Below are 26,843 nucleotides of genomic sequence, written 5' to 3'. Positions count from 1 at the left end.
ATGTTTGAGGAGCTGAGAGTAGATTGGAAAGGATGGAGCACTATTTGTATGTGAAGATGAGGCTGGAGCAGCAGGCCAGGGTGAGACAATGGAGAGCTGGGCATAATATACACTGCCATGCCCAAATCAACTGCAACATTTAAAACAGCGAGGTCCGTTCAAAACTGAAACCCCACTTTGATTAGTGCTCCGAAAAAAATTTCAATTGTAGAGATCTAAAATATACTATGTAGAGCTTCCCTCTTTTAATTTGACTCTCCCCCCTTCTGTTTTAGTGGGTAGAGTAGGCTGACGGGGCATATTGGCTCTGTTTTAGACTTTATTCTGAAGGCTAAGGCTATTCGTTGAAATTTTTCAAAGATGAGAGCAACATAATCAGATTTTAATTTTAGAAAAGACAAAAACCATTCTAAAGATGTGGTAGTGGAGAGAGAGAGAGAGGGAGGGGAATTAACAGTCTGATAGAGGGGAGTGAGTTTAGGCTGACACCCAAGTTTCCCGGTCAGGTAACTTGAAGGATGATGATGTCATTGATCCAAATAAGTATTATTAAGTATCACAGTTATTATTAGGGAACAAATATGAGTAAGGGGATGGAGACTAGAAACGGAAGATAATGTAGCTTTATAGAGATTTCCCTGTAGCATGTAGCTCTCTCGTGAGCACGGCTGAAAGAGGAAAGGCACCACCACCATCATCAGCAAAAACAGCAAAGGGCTGTCCGCCTCCTGCCCCCAAGAGATTCTGATTTAATGGGTTAGGATGGGGCCATCCATTGTTTTTTTAAATTTTTTATTATGATTAAAAAAACGCAAAATGAAATTTACCCTCTTAACCTATTTTTCAGTGTACAGGCCAGTGTTAACTGTATGCACGGTTGTACAGCAGGTCTGTAGACCTTTTTCAGCTTGCATGATTGAAACTCTACATTCAGTGAACAGCAACTCCCCATTTCCCTCTCCCCCCAGTCCCTGGTAGCCACCATTCTACCTCCACCTTGTATGGGTTTGACTACTTTCCATACAGTGGAATTTATAGTATTTTGTAGTATGTGACTGACATTTCACTTAGCATAAAGTCCTCAAGTTTCATCCATGTTGCAGCATTAGACAGAATTTCCTCCTTTTTTAAGGCTGAATAATATTCTATTGTTTGTATATACCAGCTTTTCTGTATCCATTAATCTATTAATGAACATTTAGGTTGTGAGCAATGCTGGAATGAACATTAGAGTGCAAATCTCTTTGAGATCCTGATTTCTGAGACAAAGACCTAGAAGTGAGATTGTTGGATCATATGAGAATTCTATTTTCAATTTTTGAGGAACATTCATACTGTTTTCCACAATAGCTGCACCATTTTACATTTCCACCAACAGTGCACAAGTTTCCGATTTCTCCATGTCCTCGTCAACACTTATTATTTTCTGGTTTTTGTTTTTTATAATAGCCGTCCTAACAGGCGTAAGGTAATATCTCACTGTGGTTTTGGCTTGTATTTCCCTGATGGCTAGTGGTGCTAAGCACCTTTTCATGCACCCATTGGCCATTTGTATGTCTCTTTTGGAGAAATGTCTATTCAAGTCCTCTGCAAATTATTTGTTTTTTTGCTACTGAGAAGGAGTGCCTTATATATTTTGATATTAACATCTTATCAGATATATGGTTTGCAAATATTTTTCTCCCATTCTGGAGGTACTCTTCATTTTGTTGATTATTTCCTTTGCTGTACAGAAGTGTTTAAGTGTTATGTAGTCCCACTTGTTTATTTTTGCTTTTGTTGCCTGTGCTTTTGTTGTCATAGGCAAGACATCATAGGCATTAGATGTCTTATAAAGCTCCTCCAGATGACTTTAATGTGCAGCCAAGAGAACCACTGGTCTAAATTATACCTTGCTATGCCATAAAGCCAATTGTTCCACGTGGACGTGAAAGTTCTCAGTCAAATAGGCTTTATTTCTGAATAATAAGGGGTTTTTTTCCCACAATTTAAGCTAGAAAAACTAAAGCTCAACAAAATCTTTTTTACTCCTCAGGTAGTCAATGATTCTAAAGTGTGTGTGTGTGTGAGCATATTATGTGTCCACAAAATTAAAACGTCAGAAGATAGTATCTGCAATTTAATTTTTTTTTAAAGTTTAAAAGTTTAGGAAACCAGGTATAGAGAGTTAGTCTCTGATTCAGTAAGTATATTTATACATTCATGAAATATCTGTTGAGTGCCTCCTAGGTGTCAGTGCCTTTGTCGGGCCCCTTAGCTATGTTGTTTCCAATCTACTAACCATAAGAGGTAGGTGTTATTATACCCATTTTACAGATAAAAGTACAGCAAAGAAAGGTACAACAGGGTCCCACAGTTAAGTGGCTAACATGTCAGTTTCATAAGGGCAGGGATCTTTGTCCTGTCTACTGCTGTGTCCCCAGTGCCACAATAGTGTAGGGCATATTATAAGAACCCATAATATATTTGTGGAGGAGGTTGATCTGGAGATCCGATGTGATTCTGCCAGCTGCATCTGGCACTGCTATTTTTCCTTTATACCTACAGACTCTCAGCTCTTCTGCTCCCTTGCCAGCCTTGCCCTTCCCCTCTTGGTTCAGAGGAAGCTGTGTCCCCCACAGGGGGCTGTGAGGGCCACATCCAATTGGGTCCTTGCATGCATTGTGGGGAGGGTCTTTATTCAGCCAGGAAACATCCATTTGCATATTAAAATCTGGTTGATCTGAAAGGTTAATGGGTACAATTACTACTGTGTGTCCACAGGCCAGGAAGCTTAATATGTCAAATTCGACAGGATTTAACAAAATACTACATCATATAGTAACAGAGTGACTATCATGAAAGTGTTTAAGTGAAAATATACAGAATGCCCTATATTGACAATACTATTTTAACTTCACCCCCTAATTGAAATTAATTTCACTTGTATTCGAACAGTCTTTGTGCTTTTGACACTGTTTCCAAAATATGCCTGATAAAATAAAAAACACTGACTTGTTTCTACAGTTTAAATGTGAAGGCTTTCAGGGGGAAAAAAAGAAAGAAGGAATGGAAGACACTGTTTTCTGTAATTTTTATTTTATCATTTTAGAGCACTCAGACAAGGACTTGGGAAACCTTCATGTCACTCTTTTCATGAAGCCACAGTGAGCACTTCACGCTGCTTCCACTTCCCACACACAAACTTTCTCATTATAAAAGGACCTTTTCAGACTTATTCAGGGCATATAATCTTATTTGCAGCTCCTAATTGGAGGACTGTGTTTGTCGAAAAGAACAGAAGTCTTCAGTCATTTAGAATAAAGCTGGCTCATCAACCACTGTGGGAAGAAAAGAACTATTTATTTTATCCGTTAATCCTAAATACAAACACAATAAAGCTGTCTTTTCTAATAGTGACCTATTTCATGTTAAATTGGGATAAAGCTAGCTTTGCTCAATAAGACTATTGTGGTTGGCAAAAAAGTCAATCTTATTAGGATTCCCATTGAATACCTTCCAATAACTTATCTTTTAAAATGCTGAACCCAGACCCCGGTTGAATTCTTTATGTTGTCTGACACAAAATGCAAATCGGGAAGGGAAATAACCTCAACTAGTGAGCCCCATCTAGTGACAGGGAAGTAAATCGCTGTTCAAAGATCTGATCTATAATTATCCCATGTCTTTAATCTGATTTTTTATTCTTCTGTCTGCGCCCGAGCCCTTATGTTTTAATTTCTCTCTGTTTTTTTGCCTATAGTTTTTTTTCCTAAGAATAAATAACTTTTTATACCAGGCAAATTCTTTCTTGATAACTTAAATTTCGATCTTTAAAAAATTAACTTAGCTTTGGGGCTGGCCGAGTGGTTAAGTTCGCGCGCTCCGCTGCAGGCGGCCCAGTGTTTCGTTGGTTCGGGTCCTGGGCGCGGACATGGCGCTGCTCGTCGGGCCGCGCTGAGGCAGCGTCCCGCATACCGCAGCTAGAGGAACCCACGACGAAGAATATACAGCTATGTACCGGGGGCTTTGGGGAGAAAAAGGAGAAAATAAAATCTTAAAAAAAAAAAATCAGCTTAAAATTAGCCAGATTTCCCCATTTATAGTTGAATATTAAAATGTGGGCGGCCACAGGCCTTGAATAGCCTTACATAGCATTTACAGATTAAACTGTATTTGATGTAAATAATATTAGTCATTTATCAATTTTATGTTCTTGAAAGACTCCAAAGTTTCTCTACTCATAAGAATTTTTGAGAAGCAAGACTGAGTCATAGAAAAATCCAATGAGATGTCTGAGGGCGTTAAAGCTTTCAAAGCCCACTTTCTTGGGCAATATCTACATTTGATGATTGTACTGGCTCAGAGGTCAGTTTCTTTCAGCAGACTAGATTAGAAGTTCATTTTGGCGCATCTGCATTCCACACTTCCGCGTTTCTTGACTTTTACTATCACAATAATAAACATGTCAAAAACTGAATAAGGCTACAGCGGGGGTCATCCCCAGTCATGCATGGGAAATGCTTTTGTTAATGATTCTTCCTTATAAATGCAAACTTTCTTTGTTCCCAGAAAAACAAGTTGATAATAGCCATATGTCATTTTAAAATGAAGTAGAACATGTTCTCAATTTATGTACACTTGAGTTACTTTCGATATGTCTTTCCGCTGGCCTATGTGCCCAAATATTGAAGACCTAGGTATAGAGGTTTCTGGGTTATGGAGGAAAGAACAAAGGAGTCAAGTTCAAGTCTAACATTGCCCTTCACTGGCTGCATGGCCTTGGGAAAGTCCTAACTCCCATCAAGCTGCCATAAGCTCAGGCTATGGAGCAGAGGATCTCTGCTGCTCCACCTCCCAGCTGTTGGACTAAGCCTTGACATCCTCAGTGTGTATCATGATATCTAATTCACAGAGTTGTGAAGAGGATTGATTGAATAAAGTGTGTGAAGAGCTTAGCTCAGGATCTGGCACAAAGCAGAGCGCTCAGTGAGTTTTACTATTACTTGCAAAACGGAAGGACTTGCATCTACCTTTCAAGACTGTTGGGAAGTCTCAACGAGATGACATATGGGGACACATTGGTCAACTCTACGGCACCCGATCAATGTTATGGATTAGAACAAATCTCGTAGGACACTCAGAGGAGGCCTAAAGAAAGAAGGAAGGTGGTTGTAATTGGAGAACATGGGGCTTTCATAGACCAGAGCAAGCTTTATGGGTGAACAGAATTTTTGTGGGTCTAATGATTTGTACTGTTGGCTTACATTCTATTTGGGGTGTAAGTTTCTGAAGAGAATACAACGATAGAGTTGGAAGGGATATTATATAATTTAGTTTCCTCACTTCATTGAGGAAAAAACCTAATGCCCCTTTCTTCTTCAGAGCTCTTTGCACACTGGATATTATTTAAGAATTTTAAATGATTTGTTTAACATCTGCCTTTGCTTCCAGGCTGTAAGCCCCATGAGGACAGGGGTCATGTCTGTTTGGTCCACACTGTGCCCTCAGCCATGGCTCTGTGTTTAGCACAGCGTCTAGTATATTGTCTACACATGGTAATTGCCAACAAGCTCAGAGAGGCCATATAGCAAGAAAGATGAGAGCGTGGACTCTGCAGGGAGGAAAAGCTGGGTACAATTTGACCTCTCTGGTTTACTTCCTGTGTGACCTTGGATAAATTACTTAGACTCTCTGATCCTCAGTTTCCTTATCTGTAAAACAGGACTAATAATGACAGAACCTATTTCATGGAGTTGTTGCAGAGATTAATGAGCTAATTCATGTAAAGTGCCTGAAACAATGTAACTCTATTAATTCATCTAAACAACCAAGATAACAAAGCTGATTAGAAGGAGTTCTGGAACTAGAACCTTACCTAGGTCTTGCTCTTTATTTTGATTCTTCCAACACCCTCAAGCCCTCTGCCCAGACCACTCTCCAAAACCGTTAAATCTCATCAGACAAAAATGGTGACACAGAATAAAGTACGGAGCAATTTACTCAGAGGTGCTGCGATCCCACAGTGCTAGCAGCAAGTCTCAGGAACTCATCTGAATGGTGGTAAAGGGCTTATAATTGCTAATAACCTCCCAGCGTCTAAAGCACAGAGCTGAACAGAGTATTTCATATTTTGCTCTAACAGTTGGTCCTTAAGGGTTTGCCTATCAGATGCAGGCACGGCTAGATTATGAAAATGGCATGTTTAAAAATATCTCTGCGACTCACTCCTAGGTGAGTGTTAGCAAGTGAACTGACTGTTAGTCTCCTGGAAGATGAGACATCAAGATAATTAGCTCTCTGTCACATGGACTATCTATTTTCAAATCTCATTCTCCTTTCTTCCGTACATCTCCTAGTTGACACAACTCATTATTACTTTATGTCTGAGTTCTTCAATTTCTCGTCAGTGTACTCATAAACCATCTCCTTTTCAGGACTTATCACACTTAACACTCAAGTCACACTATTAACTTTGATGTTATATTTTACAATTCAGTTTGTATCCAAATATCATAGAAAACAAAGAGCAAGTTAGACAGGTAAGCTAGATATGGGAGTATTGCCCATCATGACGCATCCTCCTGTCTCTCCTTGGTCTTCAGAAGCCCACGTGTCGTGGAGGAAGTGAAATTCACATCTTCCCATTTCATTTCATGCCGAGGTCTGCGAATTTCTTCTTTCACTGCCTAACGCTGGGGTCTGTGGCTTTTCCATTCCACTACTCTATACAACCTGGACTTGGCCTTATGCGACAGGGGAATAACTTTCTCTTTTTCTATTATAAACGGAGCCATGGAAAGCTAGACTAAAAAAGAATTAGATAGAATGGGGAATTATCCAAACAATCACCGAAATTTCTAGCTGGAAGAATTTTGAAAGGCTGTCTGTCCACCTCCTGCACTTTAGCCCGGCCCAACACCAATCCGGCGGGTAATTTTGGGTCCTATTTCAAAAGAATGCACAGGATTCCATGCCTCTGCCCTCCATTTAAGAAGCTTCTTCCTTTATGCAGCTTAATACCTTTTCCTCCTTCAGTTCAGACTCTTCTTTCCGTTGTTGGGAAGAGGAGCTGGTTAGTTTCATGTCACCTGGAAATATAGATGTCCTCCAGGCAGAAAGGCCAGACTGCTTCCCCTCTCTGCTCCCTTCTCTGCTCCCTTCTCTGCCGTGACCTGTGGAGTTTGCTTTTCAGCTTCCCTGACTGTTGCCATAATTTGATTAATTGTAGAAATTCCAGGATTTCCTGAAAATAGTCTTGAACTCAACCAATGTTTGAGGTAAAAGAAAAGAGGATGAGGGGTGTTTCTCTTCTCTTTCTGTGTCCCTTGCTGGCATCATTTCACCATTCCTTAGATGCTGACTACCTCCTCACCACCTTCACAGCTCAGGAAACGTGGGACAGAAGTGAAGGCCTATCAAGCTGCCTCCAGCTTCATGCTTGGCCCCATCCCAAATCCAGCACTTCTCAAAACTCCAGGAAGGGCCTGGGCCCTAAGAGTTTTCTAAGATTTATTCAGATCCAGGAATTGTTCCCTGGAAACCTAAAACTTGCAGAGAATTCCTCCTCCTGGGCTCCCACCTGCAATCTTGCGTGTAGGTCCTCAATTAATTTTCTTTTAATGCCAAGCATGACTTGATAGATAGGAACTTGCTGAGCTGTTTTTGACAGGCATCTCTCTTTTTGTACACCAGCGATCCGTCTATTGAACTTTAAGAGGTCTGGCAACATGTGTAATAAAAAGTGCCCTAGTTTGGGGGTCAGACTGACCTTGGTCTGATGCTCCACTATTTCATTTACGGCAGAATGACTTTTGTCAAGTTGCCTAACCTCCAAGCTGCAGGTTTTTTATGTGTAAAATGGAGCTAATACCAACTTTAGGGTTTGATACAAGGATTGAAGAGAGAGAGAGTTAACATACGTAAAGAACTCAGCCCGGTGCCCAGCATATACTAACTGCTCCAGACACATTTCTCTCCTCCACCAGCTACACGGAGAGAGCTATACAGCGCCTAGAGCATTCGCTGGCTTCCTCAGTTAAACCGAGCTGCCTTAATAGCAACACTCACTACAACTGCTAAGAGCAGAAATAGTGACTATAATTACAGGGGTCTCTACTGTGTACTTGCTATGTGCCCAGCACTGTGCTAGGTACCAAAGACAGACAGGCAGTCAGACGCATGCTCCCTGCTCTCCTGGGGCTCACAGCATAGAAGCAGAGCAGCAGCTGGCACACAGGAGGCCCTCTCCTCAACATCTAAGCCCAGAGTCACATCAGGCTTGGATTAAGCTGTTACAGGACCTAAGCACTAAGAAGATTATGGTGCTGCCACTCCCGTGTATAATTAAAAATAAAAACAGCACTACACCATAATTAAATGTAAAGAAGCACAACAATGCTCCGATATTTTTCCCACTGTGATGCCAGTCTTAGTCCTTCTTTTGAAATATCAGTTTTCAAATTCTCTTCACAAAGATTTTTTTGGGGGTATCCTCATTTTGTAGGTAACCAGTCTGCTTATAGGGTAACCCAACATTTCTTCAAGGGCTCTCCTACTGTTCAGTGATGGGTCAGAAGTGGGGCTCAGAGCAGAGAAGCCAGGGGTTTCGATAATTCACAAACTATGTGGCAAATCCCACAAAGAATGGAAAAGTCACTGTACGTTTTTTTTTTGAAGATTCGCACTTGAGCTAACATCTGTTGCCAATCTTTTTTTTCCTTCTCCCCAAAGACCCCAGTAAATGGTTGTATTTTCTAGTTGTAGGTCCTTCTGGCTCTGCTATGTGGGACACCGCCTCAGCATGGCTTGATGAGCCTAGGATCTGAACTGGTGAAATCTCGGGCTGGCGAAGCAGAGTGTATGAACTTAACCGCTCGGCCACAGGGCCGGCCCCAAAAGTTATGGTACATTTTGAGGCAAGATCAAATCAACTTTTTAAAAAGTAAATTGAAAGTCTTTCCAAACTGGGAGGGACTTTTTACAAATGGCACAAGAGAGAGGTCACATTTAGTTTAGCAATTTGGAGAGTCAATTATATGTTTTAAAAGATGACTTCACTACTGAGCTTCACCCTCTGTTCTATTACAATAGAGACAAGTTGCCAGGAGCAATGGTGACACGAGACATTCCCCAGGACGCAAAGGCACTTGTTTTCCTCGGTGCTTTCCTTGCTTTTATGGAGGATGTTCTCTCTGAAGGACATAGTCCCGCTCTAAGGCAAGGTCTGCAGTACCTGGCGAGGCTTATCTGGGGATCCAACTAACAACCGTCCCATTTGGAGCCACTCACCTTTATACTACAGATCAAAGAGATAAGCACCAGGAAAGGCCCAGACACCCTGACGGGGAACTTTCTCAAGCATAGACGAAAACAATTTACACAGCCACTGTAAATAGTTAATAAAATCCATTTTACAGTCCATCTACTTAGATTTCCATTACATCCTGTTCTGTTTCAAACATGCATTTTTCTTTCGGATTGTAAGGCAATAAAGAATCAAGCCATTTATCAAGCAGTGTCTTAGTATTCCTTTAAAATGTTTTACCATTTTCAGGAAATACTGTGGCTTCTATAATTAATCTCCCAGTAGAAGCTGTTTCAGAAAGACTCCAGCACAGCGGAAAGAAAAGTCTTTTCTTCATGGGAGCTTTTTGGTTCTCGTGAGTGGAAACGTTCAGAAACAGATGCCAGTGGTATTATCTCATATTGCAAACTGTTCGTTTTAGATAAAGAAGAAAAAAACAATAGAATACAGTCTCACTCTCGCAAAACTGTCCTGTGACAGAGCTGTTGTTAAATGGGCCCCACGAGCAATTTGGCATTGTGCTAAAATTAGAGTAAGTCTCCAGAGCAAGGCTGGGTTTCCACAGTTCTTCCACTGGATGGAAACAGGAACGCCCGGTAGAGGTCGTGTGAGGGATCCCCACCATTACTCCCCTTGGCATCAGTAATACCAGCTACCATTTAGCACTCTCCATGGATCAGGGATCCTTCTAAGCATTTTACACATATTGACTCATTTAATCTCTGAGGAAGGTACTGATATTATCCCAATTTTCAGTTTAGGAAATTGACGCCGAGGGCAGGCTTCCCAAGGTCTGGGAGTCAAGCCAAGGCAGCCCGGCTGAGTCCAGTCTCAGAGTCACTGTGTCCTGCACCGGAGGGCTATACTATGTTCCATTCACACCATCTCATTAGCACTGGCACACAGTAGGGTGGTTCAGTCATCCCATTCTACAGAAAAGGAAGCGAAGGCCCATGGATGCTACATGACTTTCCAGAAGTCAAATATAACATGGTTGTAAGTTGACTTTGAGGTCAACTTTTCCTACTTTCTAATCTTCTTCCTCTTCATGTAGAAAGAATAAAACCAAAACCTTCCTTTCTTTCTTTCTATGGCTTGTCCTCCTGGATCACGGGAAAGGGCAGATGGCTTGGTTGGCCTGTAATACAGAGGAGAGTAAACCCCACTTCAGCCCCGGGCCCTGCCCAAAGCAGCCATGCTTCCATTCCTTGAAGGTAAGTATGTGGTCTGATTGATGTCCCACCTGAACTGAAAGTTCTGAAATGGTCTCACCTCATCCTCAGACAGATTAGTAATAAATATTAGGAAGGGATCCCATCTTTAGGGTGTATGCAAGGGATAGAAAAACCAATTTGAAAAACCAGAGGCTCTGGACAGTCTCCAGAAAAATGTTCTTGTTTCCTCCAAGAAACTTGATGGGACAATCATATCTACCTCTCCAGTGACAAGGTTATGTTTCTGTTTGTTTTATTTTTGCTTTTAAATGGAGTTATACTGAGGGCTCAGATGGCTTCAGTGGGCCAATCTCACTCCAGATCAACCTCATTCTGAAGATACTTAGGCATCATTTCATCTACGTGACAACCTGATGCATTTACTGAAGTGTTTTCTTCCCACATAAGGGGAAAGCTTGGTTGTGGCAAAACCACAAGCAATGCAGTGCACAGGTAGGACTTAGTCTCTAACAATGTCATTTGGTTAAGCAAGCAATCATCTTCACACAAGGAAAATCTTGAGTCACGTGAACGCCCATCTGCATTCACTGGGGTGCAGAAAACAGCAAGAGATGGCCCACTCCAAATAGGTATTTAGGAGAATTTAATAAAGGGACTGTTTACCAAGACAGGAGTAGAGTTTAGGAAGACACACAGAGATGGTGCAGTAGCCCAGGGCTGGCACCAGCATGGAGCCATCCTCTCTAGACCTAAAGAGAAGAGTTAAGAGAACTGGAGAGAGCTCTGTGGAGAGGGCCACGTGATAGGAGCAGTGGATTCTTGGAGGGACACGGAAACCCACAGTGAACCCACAGAGAGAGAGACAGGGGAACAGACGTGCCAACTGCAACTCTCCTCCTGCCCACTGACCAAACCCAACCCTACAGCAAGGCAGCCAGCAGGTGCAGTCTGCAGGGGCCAGCCTGCCAGGGCCCAGTACAGGGAGAAGGGGCAGAGGCAAGCTACCCAGCTCACCATTTCGTTAAGGTTTTGAGGCACAGTGACATCAGCATGCCCTCCTGCTATGACATGAGCAGTTTAATGAAGAAGTAATTGGGAAAAAAACCCTCTGCATACATGGAATTATGCGGCTACTTTTATTCCTATGGCAGAAATCAGTGTTGTAAATTCCTCATCGTGTTTTATGAGTCAGAACAGGATGTACACAAGGGTCTCAGGAATATGAACCTCAAAATAGACCCTCTGACAATTGGCAAAGCAGAGCCAGTGGAATCTTCTCCTGCCAGGACAACAGTCATGGTGAAAATTAAACAGGAACATAGATTTAAGAAAGAGAGTCATGGGATTTTCATGTTATTGGTATAAAATCTCGAGGCACCCATTGCATTGAGAGGCCCATATTTTAATTGAATAAATAAAGCCCAGTTTTGTTTTGTTCTACGTTGTTTTATCCGGTTTCCTTTAGCAGTTTAGGCAAAAGGCCAACCAGAAAAAGGAGAGATGGGGAAATCTGAAGAGGTGTCCTGTGGCATTTTAGAGATGTCAAAGTCACCCAAAGTCAGTTAGGTTATAAAGAGATCATGAGGAAGCTAGTCCCCAATCACGTGGTTAGAGTCTCTCTTATCAAAGACAGAGGGCCATTCGGTGTCTGGAAAAGAGCTGGATGTGGTGTTAGAAGCAAAGGCTTCGGAGCCTAGCTATTGGCTGGGTCACCTTGAGCAAGTTAGATAACCCATATGAGCTTCAGTTTCTCACTCAACAAAATGGGGCAATACCTACCTCTCCTAGGGTTGTTTTGTTAATGAAATGAGATCATGTATTTCAAATGCTTGAAACAGTATCTAGCATATAACTGGTGTTCAATAAACCAGTGAGGGATGGGAGTGGTCATAATTGGTCAGAGGGCCCTTTGGCCACAAGAATGCAGAGTGTGACAAGAAGCTCTTCCTTCTTCTCTCTCTTTCTATGCACCATTCTCCAAAAACTTATATACTTAAGCTAGCTCTCTCTTTCCAGCTATGTCCTCAAATTCTTCCTGACCCTATATCCTGACCCACATATCCATATATGCACTTTAGAGATTTCTTTTCTTTAAAAAATTCTGAGTGGGCAGCTGGCCCAGTGGCACAGCAGTTAAGTTCACACGTTCCACTTTGGCAGCCCAGGGTTCACTGGTTCGGATCCCGGGTGCAGATCTACGCACTGCTCGGCAAGCCATGCTGTGGCAGACGTCCCACATATAAAGTAGTGGAAGATGGGTATGGATGTTAGCTCAGTCTTCTGCAGCAAAAAGAGGATTGGCAGCAGATGCTAGCTCAGGGCTAATCTTGCTCAAAAAAGAAAAATTCTGATTGAATAATTACTGTACACTTATTAATTTAGTTTTAAAATTTTCAGAATTTAGGATGTCATAGCAAAGTCTTAGATGCTCCACTTCTCTTCTACACTCTTCTCTCATAACAAATTGCTTTATTGTGAAAGTGACATTTTTTTCCAAAGGTCTGATATGATTTGGGAGCAGAGATCAGAAAATTTTGTTCGTTACACTTTAATCTGGCCAGAATGGAACTAGAGATTTCAATTTAGTGGATATATTTGTTTGTTTCATTTATTACTGACTAGAGAATTTACTCTAGTCTATGCATGAATGTTGGTTTAAAAATGACATATATTTTTAAGGGATTTTAAAATGTGTTGCCTTACGTGATTAAAGCAAATGCAAAAGGTTCAACAATTCTGCCAGCTCCTTAGAAATTTCATTCTTGGGCCCATATTCTTGAAAGATATTGACACCTATACACAGCTAATAATGTAAAAGTTGACAGACCAGTTTAACCTTCTAATTGTATTCTGTGCATCACGCATTTGACCTTCCAGAGACAGCTTGATGAGTCTCTGCCATATTAATTACTCTCTGCCGTTTTGCAATGATTCTTTAACAACCCGGACTTGGTGGATGAATGCATGGACCTTACTAGGCTCCAGGGAAGAAGCTGGAATGGCAATTTAAAAGCACCCGACAGAATTTTCCACTACCAGGCTTATTTTCTTTCCCTAAAATGATGAACAAAGACATCTGGAGTGATCTCATATTTATTGTACTCTACGACTTGCAAATTTTTAACATCTTATTTCTAGAATATCTTGAAATTGCCAGGCCTTACCTGGAATACCCTTTTTCAATTATTAAGCAGTCTATAATCAATACATTTATTACTAGGCAATATCACCTTTCACACCTGAGTCTTCTTAACTTCGTCTTAAGTGTCATTAATGAGGTCTAATGTGCAAAGTTTCATTTAATTTTCCAATCCTAAATATTCTTCTTCTGGATTTGAGCTTTGTCTTCCTGATGAATTAGACAATAGTCATGGTTCCAAGATCTTCCTCCCTCCCTATTTCTTTAAACTTTCCCTCTTACTCTTCTGCGTATGGAGTGGGGAGTCACCTGTGTGGGTCGTTTTCTTCTCCCTGCACTCAGGCTCCTTCATGAAACATTTTGAGCCATTTCAAAATGAGACCGGAGCATTTCCAATGGCTGCATTTGGACGGCTGCTTACAGCTCGGCCCATTCTCACGTGCTGTGTGAGGGTATTAAACAGGAAGTCCCATGTGCCAAAGCTGGATTCTAGAATCCAACTTTTTCCTGCTCCCTGTCTCCCCTCATTACTTACGTCTTTTGATTTGGCAACTCTCTTTGGCATATTTTCTCTAATGGTAAAATGTGATTGAATAAGAGTCAAATAATTTGGAGTCTCAGGTCTCCCATTTACATCCACACGTCCCTTTATTATTGCGTGTGTGTACCGAGCCCATGCTTTGTGCCAGACATTGAGTAAAGCAATTCACTCTTAATCCATGCAGCAATCCTGTGAGAGAACTACTAGGATGGAGACTTTGCAGACGAGAATTAGCTTAGAGAGTTTAAATGATTCATTAAACCAGGTTTAAATAATTTACCTGAGTTAGTGCTAGTGGACCTGAAATTAAAACAGCTTTATGAGACTCCAGAGCGAGTGTTCTTAAACACTACACCACACTGAAAATCTCACAAACTTGATAACGCCTGTGGCTTTTTGGTGCCCGTCCTGTGTGCAGTGAGAAGCAGTGATTGAGAGCTCAAGAGCCTGGAGCCAGACTGCCTATCTACCTCCTTCACTTACTAACTGTGTGACACTGGACAAGTTACTTTACCTGTCTGTGCCTTGGTTTCCTCATCTATAAAATGAGGATAAAAATATTAGCAACATAAAACTCCTTGGGGAACGTGGAAGACTAGCGCCATGCAAAATACTTAGGACAGTCCTGACACATAGTAGATGCGCTTTAAAAGCAACAATAATAAAAACAGCTTAATAAATGTTAGCAAGTTTGGGATTACTGCTTTATTCACCAAAAAGGAGCTGATGAGAGTGGCTGTGTCTTCCTACGTGATTGCTGTGGGGATGCTCATTGAGCCCTTGAAAGTGTGAGGTCCTCTGGTTGTACGCTATTGATAAAATCTTCTTCTTATTCCTCAGCCTAGAACATGATAGTAGAAGAGGCCTGGGGAAGCTCGCTGGGTGCAAAGCCTGGGTATGGTGTCTGAACAGCTGGAGTGATGTCTTTTCCTTCATCCCCTGCAAAAAGTGTGTGGTTATGTGGACAAGACGAGGAGAGGGAATTAAGAAATCTGGCTTCTATCAACCTGTGGCTACTAGAGGCTTGTTACCAAACTTGGGTAATTAACATTTTCAAAGCTCAAGCTCGTTATCCTTTCGATGAAGAGGAGTATATCATCTATGCAACCTAATTTCAGAGAAAGGTTAGGAAGCAGAAAACAAAGATAAAAATTAAAAGGACAATAATAGCTTTATATCACCAAAATGGTCTCTCCTCTAGGCAGCAGGAAAAGGGTAAGGGCAAACCAGACAGGTAGTTACCAGGGAATGATTAAACGGATATCTAGCGACTAGTAGGATGCTTGCTGTGGGCAAAGAACTGTGGCTGACATCATACAAGGATGTATGACAAACAAAGTCCTGGCTGAAAGGGGATCCGATTTACTTAGCAAGCAAGATGCAAAAAGATAACTAAGAATGGAATAGTTTATGTACCCGATGAGTGGTGCAGACCAAAGGCTATCGGGCAGAATTTCTCATCACGAACACTTGCTGCACCATTTAATTATGTGCAGTTTTCATATTACAGGACTTAGTTAGACCAATTTGCTTTCATTCTTCAATGGTACATAAACATTTAAGTAGAATTCTTAAGATTCAACCTAAACTGATTTTTCAAAGTTAATTTTATCCCCTAGGCAGGGGGGTGGGGGGGTCATAGACACCTCTGAGAACCTGTCAAAAACCCTGAAGCATCTCCCAGGAAACCGCACAAAAACCTCAAAGTCTGTGTAGAATTGTAGAAGGTTGACAGACCCCTAACATCCATCCATGAATCCCCAGGTTGAAAAGCCCTGCTCTAAGACTGTGAGAGCAGCTACAGACACTAAGCTACCCCTGGATCCCCCAGTCTTACCAGATCTCAGTTACTTTCTTTGTTAGCTTTTGTTGTTTTAAATATCGCTATAGTTCTGAGTCTTGGAATTAAAATGTCTTTTTTTTAAAAAAAACCCAAAAACCTCAGACAGCTTTCATACATAATATGGCAAGAATTGCTACTTGTCCCCCAACATCTATTGTCTGCTTCTTCCATAGAAATAGAATTTTTAACTGGGCACAACAAAATGAAGACCGCATTTTCCAGCCTCTTTAGGTGTTGTCCTGTTCCTAAGTTCTAGCCAATGGATGTAGATGGAAGTGTCGTAAAGCCACTTCCGGAACCCTCCTCAACAGACAGCTCAAGGGTGCCTTTTGCTTCTCCTTTACCTCTTTCTCCATCTAGCTGCTGAGAACATGGTTCTGATGGCTGAGATGCCTTCTTGGGCTGTGAGACAAGGGACACATCCTGGGGACCACAGATCTGAAAGATAGAAGGAGCCTGGATCCTTAAGGAGCAAGGAGGAGAGCCACCATAGTAGTCTTGAATATTCTCTTCTTGACTTTGCTATAAGGGGGAAATAAACTTTCCTCTTGTTTAAGTTGCTGCTATTTTTGGTAGTTCTGTTACTTGGAGCTGAACCTAATTCTAATTTACAGACGCAATGCCTGCAATTTGAAGCTTGATTCCCTCGCCTCCTGGTATCTCTTGCTGCTAATGAGAAAAAGAATCTGTCTTGTCTTTCTGGGAGCTTTTAAGGTTACCTCTCTATGTTTTGCAGTTTCTCTTCAGTGAGTGCAGGCGTGGATTTGTTTTCATCTGTCCAGCTATGCCCTTGGTGTTCCTGAGGTCTCACATCCTTTTTTCAGTCCTAAGACATTCTCAGCCATTACCTCCACATTTCCATATTGTGCCTCCACATTTCCTCCAGCCTCTTCTGAAACTCCTATTCAAAATATGTTGGAGCCTCTCAATCGAGACTTTGTGTATCTAAACTGCACTTTTTATCTTTAAATCTCTGCACTGCATGCTAGTCTTTAATTTTATCTTCTAAATACCCCTTTTGATTGTGAACAAGCTGGAGTTTATTCCATCCATTGAATTTTTTCATTGCATTTTCCCCCTAGGATTTCTTGTAGACAATACACAGTTAAGTTTTGTTTTTTCTTAATCTGTTCTGATGATCTCTATCTTTTAAATAGTGTATTTAGATCATTCACATTTAGAGTGATTATTGATATAGTTGGATTAATACCAACCATGTTTGTAACCGTTTCCTATTTGTTACATTTGTTCATTTTTTTCCTCCTCTTTTTCTGCCTTCTCTGGCTTTAATTGAGCAGTTTATATGATTCTATATTGTCTCTTTTCTCAGCATATCAATTATATTTGCTTTAAAAAATTTTTTAGTGGCTGCTGTAGAGTTTGCAATATAATTTTTAAACTAATGTAAGTCCATCTTCAAGTAACACTACTGCCTTACGTGTAGTGCAGCTGCCTTATAATAGAGTACTCTCAATTCCTCCCTCCCACCCCTTATGATATTGCCCTAATTCATTTCATTTATCCATATGTTATAATTATCCAATGCATGTCTACTGTTACTTTAAATAAGGTTATCTTTTAGATTCATTAAGAATAATAAAAATCAAATATTTTATTTTATCTTCATGTATTCCTTCTCTGACATTCTTCATGTCTTCATGTAGATGTGAGATTCTGACCTATATAATTTTCCTTTTCCCCAAAGAACGTTTTTTTCTCTTTTGGCTGAGGAAGATTTGCCCTGAGCAAACATCCATGCCAATCTTCCTCTATATTTTAGTATGTGGGCTGCCGGCACAGCATGGCAGCTAAGGGAGTGGTGTAGGTCTGCACCCAGGAATCACACCCGGGCCGCTGAAGCAGAGCATGCTGAACTTAACCACTAGGCAACCCAGGTTGGCCCCTCAAAGAACTTTTAACATTTCTTTCAGGGCAGGTCTGCTGGTGATGAATTCCCTCAGTTTTTGTTTGTCTGGGAAAAATATTTATTTCCCCTTCACTTTTGAAGGATAATTTCACTGGATGTAAAACTCTAGGTTGGTGAGTTTCGTTTTCTTTCAGTGCTTTAAATATTTCACTTCATTCTCTTCTCCTTTACATGGCTTATGACAAGAAGTTTGCTGTAATTGCTTTCCTTGGTCCTCTGTAGGTAAGGTATTTTCCTCTGACTTTTTTCAAGAATTTCTCTTTATTTTTGGTTTTCTGCAGTTTAAATAAACTACACCTAAGTGTTGACCTTTTGGTACTTATCCTGCTCAGTGATCTCTGAGTTTCTTAGACCTTTAGTTTGATATATCATTAATTTCAGAAAGTTCTTGTCCATTTTTACTTAATATTTCTTCTCCATTTTCTTTCTGATATTCCAATCACGCATATGTGATGCATTTTGAAATTGTCCCAAAGTGCTTGAATGTTCTGGTTTTTGTTTGTTTCTTTCTTTCATTCTCTTTTTCTCTTTGCTTTTCAGTTTGGAGCACTTCTATTGGCCATTCTCCAGGCTCACTGATTCCTTCCTCAGCCTTCTCCAAACTACTGATGAGCCCTCAAAGGCATCCTTCATTTCTGTTATAATGTTTTTGATTTCCAGGATTTGTTTTTGATTCTTTCTTCAAGTTTCCATCTCTCTGCTTATACCACTCATCTGTTCTTTTATGGGGTTTTTTTTTTTTTTCCATTATAGCCTTCAACATGTTAGTCATAGTGATTTAAAATTCTCTGTCTAATAATTCCAATATCTGTGTCACATCCAAGTCTGCTTCTGATGATTGCTTTGTCTCTTCAGACTGTGTTTTTTCTTACCATTTACCATATCTTGCAATTTTTTGTCAAAAGATGGGCATGGTGTATCAGATAATGGGAACTAAGGTAAATAGGCCTTGGTTGTGATATTTTGTATTAATCTGGCTAGGAATTGGGCTATATTTAATGTTTCCTGTAGCTGCAGAGTGGAGAGGTTTCAGATTATCCTAGTATCCTTGTTTTTACCGTCCATCTTTTTGTTTTCCTTAAGAACCCCTCCTCTGAGTCTTCATGACACAGCTCTTTCAACAGTAATCCACTGGTATTATACTGGAGCCCTGTGGGTGTGGCAGGAAGGTGAGGGGGAGAGAAAGAGTTCTACAATCTTGTTTAGTTAAATTGTCTTTTAGAGGGCCTGTGTCCCTGGGCTGAGACCTTCACAATTGTTTCTCAGCATTTTTTCCCCTCTTAGATGAAATAGGAGGGCTAGAAGAGGGTGAAACAAGAGAAATGCCCTCCTCCCAGCTGCATAAGACTCTGATAAATTCTTTCCTGTGGAAAGTAGGCCTTTGTAATGGAAAAAGTTCTGCATGTATTTCACAGGGATTACTCTCTTCTCCCTCCTGCCAGAGCCACAGAGGGATCTTTCCCAGATGATGACTGTAAACACCTGGTGGGGTTCCTGGAGGAAAAATCCATGAAAGTGTGGGGTTCCTCCCAAGACTGGATCCCCAGGAGTTTCTCACTCTCATGCTAGTCCTGGCTTAGTCTCCAGGAATTCATCAAAATTGCTATTTTAAGTATTCACACCAAGTTACGGTTCCAGCATCTTCTGCTTCAGACAATCAGATCTTTAGCTGTGACTCTGAATTCACCTGTCCCTCTAGTTCTCAGATAGCTTCATAAAAAGCTGTTGATTTTCGGGGCCGGCCCAGTGGTGCAGCTGTTAAGTTCGCACGTTCTGCTCCTTGGCAGCCCAGGGGCCCGGGGTTTGCCAGTTCGGATCCCAGGTGCAGACATGGCACCACTTGGCAAGCCATGCTGAGGTAGGCATCCCACATATGAAGTAGAGGAAGATGGGCATGGATGTTAGCTCAGGGCCAGTCTTCCTCAGCAAAAAGGAGGAAGATTGGCAGTAGTTAGCTCAGGGCTAATCTTCCTCAAAAAAAAAAAAGCCATTGATTTTCAATTTGTTCAGCTTTTTATTATTGTAAGAACAGGAGTGATGACTTCCAAGCTCTTTTCATGTCAGACCTGAAACCAGAAGTCATTTTTGGGATTTCTATTAATCCATGTATTCTGTATAGGTTTATTATTGTTTTGTCATTATTATGTTAAGTTATTATTATTATTATTCCTTCCATTCTGTCTTACGACCTTTTGTTCTTTTTTATGGATGCCAGCCCTTTCTCTACTTCTTGGAAGTCCTTAAATATACTTGCATAGTTACTTTCAGATAGGTCCACTTGAATAATAGGCACCAGTGAAATAACAGTTCACTCATTTTCAGGAATGAATTAATCTCTTGATTTTTATGTTGTTGGCTAACTCCCTTAGATTTCGGTTTCCTTCTGTGTTTTAGAAGTTTGATTTGTAGGTGCATCTCGAGTAGAAGGGTTTTGTTTCCCTCTCGAATGTTGTCCCTCCCTGTATTTTGTAGATGTCTCAATTCAACCCCTTGGGTTCTTACTCCAGAAGTCTGCCTTCTATTGGCAACTCAGGGCCCCATCCTTTGGGGAGGTTGAAGATAGCATCTATCCAGGCACTCGCTCTAGCAGGCAGCAGCAGGCAGCTAGGTCTGCTCTCTCTCTCTTCCCCAGGCCTGGAGCTTTCTGTTAGCTCGAAATATATTTTTCAGGTGGGGGGAGCACATATCCTGCTTTGTTTCCTGCTTCGTGTTTCTGATTCATGCAGAAGTTGACCTTGTTTTAGAATGAGGGTTGTGTCTGTTTTATTTTTCTCTTTTAAAGCCTTGTCTAGCATTTATTCAGAGTAGATCAGGACCTAATGCATGAATTTACAATGCCTTCTGGCCCAGAAGACATGCTTCACGTATCTTAGCAACAACTTGATGAAATATACAAAGTCAAGCTTTATGTACCCATTTTACAAGTGCAAAAAGAGCATGACAGGTGATCAGCGGCAGGGCTAGGATTGGCAAGTAGGTTTCCTGAGTCTGTCTTAAGCAGGTGTTATTCATAATCCTATCAAGCCTATGATGTTCAGCCTCAGCCTCTAATATTTTTCTTGTTTAAAACACTTGGAATCTTGGGTGTGATGGAGAAGTTCTATGGTGGGTAGGCCAAATGTGCCATTTACAACTTAATTACAAGGTGTTTCTACTTTAGAATCAGTGGTTTCTGCCTATAGATCTCTGAGCCATTGGCTGAGCTTCACGACACTCTCTCATTGTATTGGTTCCTTCACATGCTCAATGCAGAAAAATTTATGGGGATTTCATTTCCCTCTCCTCAATCTTCAGTCACCCACAGATAGTTCCTAATGACTTCAGATCCACTCCACTCAGGCTCTCTCTCTCCCTCTCCCTCTAACCTTACATCTTTGTTAGATTTCATCACCTACAGATTGGAGTCCCTGTACATCTGTGGGGGAGGGAGGGGGCAGTGTTTATGTTTATACTTTGCTTGAATTTTATGGCCTTCATTACCCAAAGCTGTGTGAAATTGAAGGAAACACAGTTGGCCTGAACCCTGGAGCCATCTGTTCAACCTGCTCAAGATATTGGTGGTTGACTGTTTAGTAAACAGACTACCCTGAGTGGCAGCCCAAAGGCTGAGGCTGGGGTTTCTGTTAATCATTAGGCATTTAACTAACAGTTGGGGCCCTTGCTAGGTTTGCTATCATTGCTTTCAGAAGCAACGTTCTGTACCCTGCAACGTTCTGTCAGCCACATAACAAGAGATGGGCTCGCTGGTGTGTTTACCGTGAGGATTTCCAGCAGGCTTGAGTTGCCACGCCCGAGCAGCAGTGGTCATGTCATTCCGCAGGAGATGTGACATGTGTGCTTTTGTTGTTGACTTTATCTTTGCCAGCACACGTGGGTATCTAACGATGGCTGGGAAGCCGGGCTCTAGGGTGGAGCAAAGGCTTAATTTTGTTGACAATTTAATGCTTGGAGAGATACGTGCTTTGGTGAAGTCTCTCCCTTGAGACTTTTGCCCTTTCACTAATCCTTTGCATAAACACTGCCTTGAAAACTGTTTATGAATATCTGCAAAGGCATGTGGAACTGTTGGTAAATAGTGGTTGTGAATAACATTTACTCACGGTCAGATTCCTGGGCCTGTGTTTCTTTTTGATGGGATTTACTGTCTAATGCAAATCTTTGTGAAGCTGCAAACACAGGTTGAACCCTGTGCCCTATTCTCGTGGCAGATTAGAGTTCATGACAGAAATGGCAATTGAGCCTTGGGGAATGGCTATGAAAAACTTCTCCTAGAGTCTCTGTATTTTAAAAAGCAATCTCTACTAGTTGAAAGTATTACAAACAGGAAAATAATCATGAAGTTGCAGAAAGTTGGACAGAGGCAAGAGTAGTCCATCTTTTTGGTTAAAGAGGAAAAGGAGAGAAAAACGTGGAGACAGTGTCCCTCAGATGTAGTGGCGTGCTGGAGCGGCACTCAAGAGCAGTTGGAGTGTCTCCCTTCCCAACTGTTTTCAGCAAGACCAAGTTGGTAACTTCAAATTGACTGTGGTCAGGGTACTTACACCCCTGAAATTGTCAACTACTACCAGTTAGGTCTTTTCCCCCCTGGAGAGCCAGCTGGTAAATGTTTGCCAGGGCACCCCTGGATGTGGAAGACTAGCTCTTAGTTTCATTTCCAAGGAGTGAGAGAGGGTCTCTCATTTCAGAAGTAAAGACACGTCACAGTTGAAGACATGTTCGCAAAAAAGTAATGTCAGTTTGACTCCATGTCGTACCTCAGTCAAGAAATAGCCTCTGAATTTAAACTGAGCGCTTCTATCTGGGTAAAAACAGACTACATGTGAAATAAAGCCAGTTTAGAGATGTGGGGGCTGGAGGAGGGGAGTATACAATGTATGCAATTTCCAGATCTTAGCGATTGTATTCTGCTTGGTTTTACTAGTTTGGTTCATTTTATTCACTTATTTATTCATTTCACAATATTTATTGAGTACCTCCTGTAAGCTGTGTTAGCTCTTGGGTGAACAAAAGCCGACACAGTTGTCGTCTTCATGGCACTGATAGTCAAGTAGAAAAGACAGATATTAATCAAACAGCCATAAATAAGTATATAATTACAAACTACAGTAGATTTTATACAGGGAAAGACAGATGCTAAGAAAGCATATAACCTGATGACTTGATCTAGACTGAGGATGGGTGGGCAAGGTTTCCTTGAGAAAGTTTGCATGGAGCTGAGATCTGAAGGATTGGTAGCAGTTAACCTGGTGAGGTGAGTGATAGAGGAGATTTGAGCAGTAAGAACGAATGTGCAATAGACCTGTGATGTGTTGGAACGTGTTCTTTTAAGAAAATTAAATGTGGGTTGTGCGGCTGGAGAACAAGGGACGATGTACGATGGTGTACAATGGGTCGTGTTTATACATTTATATTAACCTAAGAGGAATAGAAAGTTATTGGGTCAGATTTGGTTTTTGGTTTTTGGTTTTTTAAATTTGACTTTGGCTACAATATAGAGAACTAATTGAAAGGGAAGAGAGAAGATGAGGACACAAGTTAGAGGCTATTTTTGTACTTTCCAGGTGAGAGATAATGGAATCCCGGACAAGGCTAATGGCAGAAGTGACGGGGATAAGCAGAAGTATTTAAGAGATGTTTAGGATATAAAATTGAAGAGACCTGATGATACATTAAATATATGGATGACAAGGGAGGGGATCTTGTCAAGGATGCTCCCAAGGTTTTTGACTTTGGAGATTGAACTGACAATTGTTCTACTTAAGAAGACTGAGAACCAGCACTGGGACAGAAGCCATGAGTTTGGATTTGGATATGTGGATTTAAAGTACTTTTTCAACATCTATGATGGAAGTGTCTAGTAGATTCTTTGGATATACAGATCTGGGTCAGCATGGAGAGGTCTAATCTGGATTACTCCCTGCTTCTAGGTGGTAACTGAAGCCATGGGCATGATGAGATTCTCCAAGGGAAGAGCACAGATTGAGAAGAGGAGAGGGCCCAAGTAGTTCCTTGAGAAATTTAAATATTTAATGACACAGTAGAAGAGAATGAGCCTCCAAAGGAGTGAGGGAGAAGCTAGGGAGGTAGGAGGAAAACCAAGAAAGATGGGCTGGGGATGAGAAAGAGGCTTAACTGTAAATAGGCCTGAGGGATTTACTGGTTTTACTGGTTTTAATACTGTTAAACAAAAAAAACCAAAAGCAGGTGGAATCAAAGAACGAAAAGGATGAGAATGTTTCAAGAAGGAAGGAATGGTCCTGTGTGTTGAATGTTGATAAGTTCAGTACGGTAGGAACTGATGGTCACTAACAAATTGAGAACTATAAACAGACAAGTAATGCAAAAACAATGGTCCAAATATTGAATAATGTAATGCTGTAAAAATACTGACCTATATTTACGATTGATTTCTTCATAATTGTGAGAAGATGCACATGATAGGTTCTCAGATAAAGAGCCTAAATAGAGGTGTTCATTATGGCCTCTGCATGATATGGCAGCTAGGAAATTCTGACAAGGCAATTCTATTACAATTGGAAACGCCACTTACGTGTGGATAAGAATTAGCCCCCATATGTTATCAAACAATATGTTTACTCTAGAAGTCTGAAACACTCAGAGAATATGATAAAACTCTTCACTTTTTTAAAAATGATCTAATGGTTACAAAGGAATTGTGTGTCAAGTAACAATCATCTTCAATACCTCCCCCAGCATCTGGTAGAGTAGGTGTTCAATAAATATTTGTTGATCACTCCAAAAAAGAAGTCAGAAAAGTGAGAGTGCTCATTGGTCATTGTTTAGATCTACACCGTAAATGACTACAATAGCAAAGCTTAGAAGAGTACAATATTATGTTAAAAGAAAAGACCAAATCTATGTGGGTAATTTCCAAGCTTTGTCCATTTAGAAAGAGCCCACTAATTCTTCACTAGTTCTTACTCATTTTTCACTTGGTTACCCAAATCAAGGTAAACTAGTCAGCCAAAAATATGCATACGAGTAACTCATTCTTCTTTTACCTTAGCCATCTTTTGGAATTTATTTTTGCTATAAATATTAACTTAAATCACTTATCTTTTATTTGAACCTTTAGTCTGAAAATGATATTTTTTCCATTTTTATTCCCTGTCCTAACCAATAGATGCCTCTGACTTGTAAATTAGGCTACATTCAAGAAAACAAGTACCCAGGGTTTTTTTCAGCTGAGCTTCTTAATTTAGGTAGTTGTAGAAGGATACTGACATGTGATTTCCCATCCAATTTTTTAATGAAACATTTCAACTGAATTTAAATGATTTTTCCAAATTGGTTTTTAGGAAATGCTTAACTCAGGCCATTCGACGTTTAGTAAATTTCCTGAACTCATCTTACACTTACAATAGCAACTCAGTGTTATTCTCTGAGAACAGGAAATCAGGGAGCAGAATTATGGTTGATGGAGATGTCTCTGAAGGAGAAAGTCAGTGAAGACAGAGATGACCTAGCAATGACCAGTTTAGATAGAATTTTAGATAAGGATCAATCTGTATGGAGTGATTGTGGCATTCTGTTAGATCTGACTACTTAAATATATTTTCCTTACTGACACTTCTGTATTTCCTAGCTGGAAATTCATAATGTTAGAATAAGTGTTCTGAGTTAGACAATATTGGAGAGGTATTTTGGGTTATGCAGCAAAATGCATATAAAATTAGGACATTGGCTTTTCAACCTATTGACCAAAGCTTTTCATTTTCTCTGTGGACATACTGAATGAGCACACTGAGCACTTGAGATGTCTTGTGGCTCTCTCGTGGCCCCATGCATTTCTGCTCTCACAAGTAAAGTTGTATGTTTACCAAGAGGCCATTGTTCCCGTGTTTGTCATTGCCATTATATAATTAATTTATATATAAATACTACATAATGTTATCCCATATCAGAGAGAAAAGAATTATTCCTATGAAAACTAGGTTGAATGCTTTGGAAAGACTCACTAAGATGAGTTACCCCAAAATGCTGTTGGATTAGGTGCGAACAAGGCAACCATAAAGATTGGGTGGAAGGATATTACAAAAGCATAGTTTTTCCTTAAGTTTACTTTATAAGCATTTTTAAGTTCTCACTCACTGAAAAAGTAAAAACTAGAAATAGTGTACAATGCAATACTGATTCATTTACATGAGAAAGTCAACATGGAACTCTAATCAAAAGACCATACTCCAAGAAACAGTCTGGGGTTAAAATCAAAAGGTTGGTGAAAGACCCATTTACATGTTTTAAATTCAAATAAAATGTTTAAGGCATGTAAAGACAATTTTCTATAGCTTTTCACTTTCACCAATATTTTTGAGGAACGAATTACCATAGGGTAGGAGGACTTCAACTGTTCTCGTGATTTTCCCAAGGCATCTTCTGCTATTTCCTCTGTCTAGAGTACCCTCCTTCACTCCCTACATCTATTTCCCTACAGTTCTCTCTTTCTCTCTATTTCCTAACTCTTATTCATCCTTTACGTCCTAAGACTCCAGCTTAAATGCTAACTCCTGTGAGGAGCCTTTCCTGTCCCTTTTCTTTTCTTATTTAAAATTGTATTTTATTGGGGCTGGCCCCGTGGCCGAGTGGTTAAGTTCGCGCGCTCCACTGCAGGCGGCCCAGTGTTTCGTTAGTTCGAATCCTGGGCGCGGACATGGCGCTGCTCGTCTGACCACGCTGAGGCAGCGTCCCACATGCCACAACTAGAAGGACCCACAACGAAGAGTATGCAACTATGTACCGGGGGGCTTTGGGGAGAAAAAGGAAAAATAAAATCTTTAAAATTGTATTTTATTTTACTCTAGAAATACTGCTGTTTGTTTTAATGGTTCACATAGATCTATTCCGTCCAAAAAGGAAACATAAAGTTCTTCTAGGAGTGCAAGCACAGTTAGCAAGGCCTATCCAAAGGTCT

General features: G+C 40.7%; 1 long non-coding RNA gene across 1 annotated transcript in view; it reads right to left on the bottom strand.

Moving 5' to 3' along the window:
• Positions 1 to 3,058: 3,058 nt before the first annotated feature.
• LOC138923471 (uncharacterized) overlaps positions 3,059 to 26,843 on the bottom strand; it is an 83,716-nt gene continuing 59,931 nt past the window's right edge. Inside the window, exon 5 of the long non-coding RNA XR_011437120.1 lies at positions 3,059 to 4,006. This is a non-coding gene — a long non-coding RNA (uncharacterized lncRNA). The remainder of the gene's footprint in view (positions 4,007 to 26,843) is intronic.

This window comes from Equus caballus, chromosome 3 (genome assembly GCF_041296265.1).
Source record: "Equus caballus isolate H_3958 breed thoroughbred chromosome 3, TB-T2T, whole genome shotgun sequence".
Taxonomy (NCBI): domain Eukaryota; kingdom Metazoa; phylum Chordata; class Mammalia; order Perissodactyla; family Equidae; genus Equus; species Equus caballus.
The sequence above is the reverse complement of the archived record's forward strand: the minus strand, read 5'-3'. Positions and strand labels throughout refer to the sequence as shown.